Below are 7,590 nucleotides of genomic sequence, written 5' to 3' on the forward strand. Positions count from 1 at the left end.
ATCAGTCTAACAAAATATAGAATGAATGTTCAAATTCATTGCAATGATTTTTCAATATTGCATCATCCTACAAGAACCTGAGAATTAATAATTTTTTATACACGAAATACAACAGTCAATCAAAACTCACTATGAATGCAAAGAAGAAGGACCAACTTACTAGCTCTGTGATTTGAGGAAGGTTATTGCATTTTATTCTTTTAGTTTCTTCATCCATACATTTAGGACAGTAAAACATCACTTATGTATGAAGGGTATATAAAAGAATGTTTATAAATCGCTAAATAGAATGCCTGTCATAGAGTGGGTGCTGAAAAAGTTTGTGTTCTCTCTTCCCAACCTCCTCCTTCTAAGATTACTGTAATTATGTCACTATCTCTGAACTATTTGGAGTATGAACGATGTCTTATTCTTTTGTGATTTTCAAGAAAAATATTGAGTCTAAAAATCAAGTGATTAATCAAGCACTAGGCACTTTATGAAGGAATGAAGAAATGAATGCATTAATTGCAGACTAAAGCATTCTTCTTGAAACAGTGATGGAGTGACATGATTCAAAATATAAAAATTCTATTTGTTACTTTCTTTTAAGGGATAAGGACATAAAATTTATGAACAACTCTTTTGGAGCAGGTTAATTGTAAGCAATTGAGTACAAGTTAATTTTTATAATCCTACAAACTTCGAAAGCCAAGGATATAAAGAGAAAATGATGAAAAACAGCCTTATTTCTTTCTATGAACTTGTAGCTATAAAATAGTCAAATAAATTTCTTTATATCCCATGTAACTGCAGCCCTTTTATCAGTACACTTTTACCAGTTTAAACACAAAGAAAAGTTATTATAAATTCAATAAGTATTAATTAATTTATCATGTATATATCCTTTTTGCTGCCTTGTTATGACTAATATACTATTATTTCTTACTATATGTACAGCTAAAATGTAATGTTTCTTGACATAAAGATGCCCTTCAATAGTTTTTCCATGCTTCTCTCATAGATGTTACTATTGTACTTACATAATAAAAGAATAAAAAATGTTTAAGAAAATTTCTAATATATTAACAAATAAATTAAAAATGTGTTTTGTGTGTGTGTGACTCAATTAAAAATCTAATACCTGACACGTTGCTTCTTTCTGATTTTTTTGCTACCTGTGGATGTAATCACAACTGAAATACTATTTGTAATATTTATTTTTCTAGCTATAGCTGTAGTTTTACATATTACACTAGGCGATGTTTTTCTGTGCCTCAAAATTATTTATTTTCCTTACTCTGCATACTGTAAGGTTCTGGATTTATATATCTTTTCTACATTGTAAGTAAGGTATATTTATAAGGGTGTGATATTTAAAGAGCAATCATCTTTGAAACTGTTTAAAGCCATTATAGTCTAGGGTATATTAAAATTTTTGCTCTTTAAGAGAAGGGCCTTTCTATAGTTTTCTCATAACACTCCTGGGTTTGTCTCAGAAATTTAATAAAATTTATATGTACAAAGTTATATAAAAATTTTATTTAGTAATGACAATAGTAATGATTAGAAACATTATTTTCTAAATAATTTTTTGTGATTAAAACAAAAAAAGATAAAAAATATTGCCAAGGAAAGATTTATTGAAAATTAATTTTTAATTAGTAGGTAATTAATGATTTATTCCTTAAACTTTGATTTATTTTCTGGTTACAAAAATATATGGGTATTAGAAATACTTTAAAAAGATTAGCATAATGGCATAAATGTATTCCATCCCATTCATTCAGGGAAGACTCCATTAATCTTTTTTTAAATGTGCTTCATTGCCTTTTTCTATGCATACTAATGTGTGTGTGAGGGTATGTGCATGTGTCTCTGTGGGTTTAGTGCTATATGTAACAGAAAACTCTTAGATAGAGCTCACTAAATTCTTCGGACAGGCACAGTTTAAAGTGGTTTAGATATATTAGTATCCGTCATTCTGGCCATTTTATGAATGAAAACTATAGTACAGAGGTTTAAAAACTTATTTGAAGTAGTCGGTGAGAAAAAGACCAGTATTTAAAGGTGGGCATAATGCCCACAAAGTTCTTGCTATTAAGTATAATGCTTTCTCTCATTCAGACATGTTGTTATTATTTAAAATAACACTTACGGTATTGGCAGAAAAACAGACACACAGACACATGGAACAGAATTGGGAGTCTAGAAATAAACCACATATATATGGGAAATAATTTTCAACAAAGGAGCCAAAAACATACAATGGACAAAAGAAAGCCTCTTCAATAGTGGTGCTGGGAAAACTAGAAAGACACATGCAAAAGAATGAAACTAGATGACTGTCACTACGCCAAAATGAACTCAAAATAGAACAAAGACCTAAATATAAGACCTAAAAAAATAAATTGCATTAAGAAAACCCAGGTAACTAAACTCATAGATCTAGGTTTTAGAGAGGATTTTATGAATTTGACTTCAGAGACAAGAGAAATAAAAGTAAAAATAAATGAATAGGACTATATCAAACTTAAAAGCTTTTGCACAGCAAAAGAAAGCATTAACAAAACAAAGAGAAAACGACTGAATAGAAGATATTTGCAAACAACACCAGCTATAAGGGACTAATATCCAAAATATATAAATAATTTATACAGTCCAACAACATCAACAATAACAACAACAAATCCAATTAAAAAATGGGTAGAGGACCTGAATAAACACTTCTCCCAAGAAGACATACAAATGGGTAAGACATGTGAAAAGATGCTCAACTTCACTAGCTATTAGTGAAATGCAAATCAAAACCATAATGAGATATCACTTCACACCTGTGAGAATGGCTATTATCAACAAGACAAACAACAAGTGTTGGAGAGGTTGTGAGGATAAAGAAACATTTATATATTGCTGATGGGAATGTAAATTGGGATAGCCACTAAGGAAAACAGTATAGAAGTTCCTCAAAAAAATTAAAAATAGAATTACCATATGCATCAACAATCCCTCTTCTGGGTATCTACCTCAGAAATTTGAAAACATTTATCCATAAAGATATATGCACCCCAATGATTATTGCAGCATTATTCATAGTGGCCAAGACATGGAAACAACCAAAGTATTTTTTGATAGGTGACTGGATAAAAAAGTAGTATATATATATATATACAATGGAATATTAGTCAACCATAAGAAAAGATGAAATATTGCAATTTGCAATCTCAAGATAATCATGCTAAGCGAAATAAGTCAGACAGAAAAAGTTGAGAACCATATGATTTCACTCCTGTGGGATATAAACTGAAAGCAAGAAATGAACAAGAAAAACAAAAATTCATAGACACAGAAAACAGTTTAGTGGTTATCAGAGAAAAAGTGGGGAAGGAGGAGGTAAATAAGGGTAAAGGGGTCAAATACGTGATGATGGAAAGAGATTTGACTTTGAGAGATGAATACACAACACAATATACAGATGACGTATTATCAAATTTTACACTTAATTTTATTAACCAATGTAACACCAATAAATATAATAAAAAATAACATTATATTCCATTATATATTGTCGAATTTGTAAATTATTTTAAATTGTTTTATTATTTAATATTTAGGTTGTTTTCAACTTCTTAGTATTGCTCAAAATTCAAAGAAAGAATACATTATTTAAGAAGAAAGAAGGGTAGAACTGAAATATTAAAAACTATACCTGATATAGAAACATCCTTAAGATTTATGAAAGAAAGCAACATTCTCTCACTTTAAAAAATTAAAACACAATAAAGATTAAGTTTTGAATAACATGCTTTTCAAAAAGCTTGTAGACTTATTCACTGAATTTATGCAAAATTACTATGGAACAATTTTCCCTCCCCCCTCCCAAAAATTGTTAAAATATATAATAGCTTTCATTTTTATATCATGTCATATCCTACATAATACTTCACACAAGACACACATTCTTACATATGTAAAATCAGTCAATGATGTATTATAAACTCTACTTTTCAGATCAGAATAAAGGATGTAGCAGTATATGACTAGTTAAATGTGAGATCAGCAATGCAATTATGTCTTCTTGACTTCTTACTAAGTTTGTTCTCATATAAAATTAATTAATTAACCTATTATGTAGTAATACAAATAATGAGTATTTAGGAATAGCCAAAGCAAACACTTTAAGGGTCCAATCTTTAGGGAATAAATACAGACAATAATTTGAATGAATATATGAGAAGAGAACAAAATACATTGTAAGAGTGACTTTCATATATTTATAATAAAAACTATAACAAAAACGATATTAGCTAACTTTCAATGACTAGGTACCTAGTATCAGGCTTTCTTTTAAGAATTTTTTATATATTAACTCATTTATTCCATAGTACGACTCTCTTGTTTGAATTGAAAATTAGCAGGCATAAATATCACAGAGTTCATGAATGGCTGAATTAAAATAATTAAAGTTATGTATTCATATATACTACAATTAAATGCTAACGTAATAATATAATACTCTCTCATATAAGTGCTCTCAATAATGAGTTTAATCATGAAGAATATTACATTAAGGCGAATGAGATAAATAGTACATAGTGGCACATTTCATGTATCATGGCCAAGGAGAGTGATAAAGGGAACTTATGTGTTCTCAATCTATCTATCTATCATCTATCTATCTACCTATCTATCCATTTATTCATTTATTTTGTAATTATAATTGGCATAATATTATATTAGTTTTAGGTATATAACATGGTGATTAGACATTTATAGACTGTATGAAGTGCTCATCCCAATAAGTCTAGTGATGTCAGAGATATGTGTCAATAATTTTGATGTTAATAAATATTATTAACTGTTAACTAAATGAACATCCAATGAATTATACTCTTACCTCATTATAACACTCAATGATCCTTGATCCTTTTAAAACCTAAAATAATTCTTATCTCTTCTACCTAAAATCCAGCAATGCTTTTGCATTTTGTTGAAAATAAAATCCTAATTCCTTAAAACAGTGTCTGAGTTCTACAAAAATTGTCATCTATTTTTACTACTCTTTCTCTTGTTTACTTCATTCTGGTCATACTGGTCCTGCTAGTCTTCAAATGTGAAAAACATTCCTACCCTGGGTCCTTTTCTTTAGCTGTTCCTCAGTTAGGAAGCCTCTAATTCTAGATATTTAATTATTATCAGCTTGACACATTTCCAAATTTTTTTTCTCTTCTTCAATATTTGTTCAGATGTCACTTCTTCCATGAGGTTTGGTCTCACTAACCTATACAGCACTCACAAATTCATATCCTAGAACTGCTTATATTCTTTTTCTCCTTCCCTACCTCTCCCTACCTTTCTCTTTCTCCTTTTTTTCTTCCTTTCTTCCCTCTTTCCTTCCTTCCTTCCTTTTTTTTTTCTCATAGATATAGGTATAGGAATAAGTATAAATAGCTCCACATGATCTTCCAATATATTATATAATTTGTAAAGCCAGGGAGAAATATAACTGTCAGAGACAGGGTAGATAATTATCTCAATGAAGATTAAGATGCAGCAATTACTAACAGATCATGATTTCTCAGAGGTATAATAAAAGCCAACCAAGGTGCTACTTAATTTATGTAATCATACAAACTTGATAGCTAAGAAGCAGAAATATGATATTAGATATAACAATGGAAATTCAGTGTTTCACTTATTTTCCACATTAGAACCCATTCATAGTTCCAGAGCTCAATATTTGAAAGAAAAATATTATCTTGAGGAAGAACCCTGAAACTCAGCCTAAATCTATGCATTAATTATTTCTCTGATTCTTTTTAAAAATATTGACAATGGTTTTCCAAGGCAAATACACAATTGGAAAAAAGTGATATCCTACTTTTTAATGAATCATACTCAGGCATGAAATCTGAGCTAACACAAATGAATGTTTTGTGACTCAAAACACTATATGGCCAAAATTAGAGTGGGAACTAATGAATATCATACCATAAATGAAGTTTTCACAGGGTGTTGAAATGGATCCTGTGCTTATTTTCCTGGTTCATTGATATGTAATTTGTAATACAGCATTAGCAGTGGGTAGAAGCCTGATATTTGCTCCTGATCTAGAGAATAAAGAAAATTTGTGTAGGAAGCCCAGTTGAAGCGCACAAGTTTCTAATCATGCCATAACAGAAAATAAAAATCAATGGAGCATTATGGAAGGAATTGTAGAAGCAAATGTCACCAATAAAGGTGTGAAATTTATAAAATTTGTGTCCTATCACATCCCTGTTCAATTTATTTGTCTGTTCTCTATAAATTCATCTGCTTCATTGCAGATAACTGTGGACTACCATGGCTGTATCTCAAACTCAGCTACCATGGAGGCTGTAATATAGTTTACTGGAGCAATGCAACAAATTCCCAACATCTGATATATGCATATTTATTTTTCCAATGCTTTATTTCTATACCCAAAATTAAGAAAGATTATAATTATTTGGCTTTCATGTGACAAAGGCAGTAGTATACTTTTATTCACTTAAATTAGGATTGTCAGCAGTTTAGCTCTCTATCCTAATATGGTTCACAGGAACCTTGATCATATTATTATTATGTATATTTGACGATGTTGAATTGAAATTATAGCATTGTGTTAATTGGTCATCATGTTAGTTAGAGAACATTAACTGGTGATTTAAAAATTGCAATTAAGCAAGACACCTTAGTAAAAAATATGTTGGCCAGAGGTGGGAAAATAAATCAGTAGAGATTAGGAGATCAGCCATTTGGTGAAGTTTCTAGAGGCCTTGTTATCAGCAGCATATCATGATATACCTGCTTAGGTAAAAGACACATTGCTGAATCTTGTATATCTCATCGCTAAGAAAGATGCACAACACTTGTTGAGCTTTCTCACCTTTCAGAGATATCACAAACCAATCTTAGATGTACTATCTATTATTGAGTAATCTGGAAGGTTAAAATTTTGAATGGGGCCCACGGCAAGACATGACACTATAGTAGGTCCATACTGCTCTTTGAGTCTTATGATCCCACAGATGTGATAGAGTTATCATCTCTGGTAGATAAAGTATCATGTGATATTTACCAATAGGATAGTTAAAATTCAGAACTTGTTTTGGTTATCTATTGCTGAGTAAAGAATTACTTCAAATATTTGTGCTTTAACTAACAAATTGTGTGAGAGAGAGTACACAAGATGAAAGCTAGAATTTCTTGTAACTTGATCTCAGAAGTTATATCCTATAAACTTTTATGCAATATATTTATCATAAATGGGTCACAAGATCCAGCCCAATATCAAGGGGATCGCATTAACCAACTTTGGGGCTATCAAGAGACAGAAATTATTCATGGCTATTTGGAAACAGTCTACTACATATGTCTTAGAGTTTTGGAGCAACATTATCATCACTTCTGCAGCAGAGAAATATACTCTGCTAAAAAATACATATGATATGCCTGACAACTCCAGATACAGTTTGATGAGATAATAGTGGAATATTAAGTGATCATGCATCCTGAGCTGCCTATTAGGAATTATATTTTTTTCCGATTTTATTTATCAGAAGGTTAAATGGTACATTAAGGCATCAAGCA

Source organism: Pteropus alecto, unplaced genomic scaffold (assembly GCF_000325575.1).
Source record: "Pteropus alecto unplaced genomic scaffold, ASM32557v1 scaffold72, whole genome shotgun sequence".
NCBI classification, from domain to species: Eukaryota; Metazoa; Chordata; class Mammalia; order Chiroptera; family Pteropodidae; genus Pteropus; species Pteropus alecto.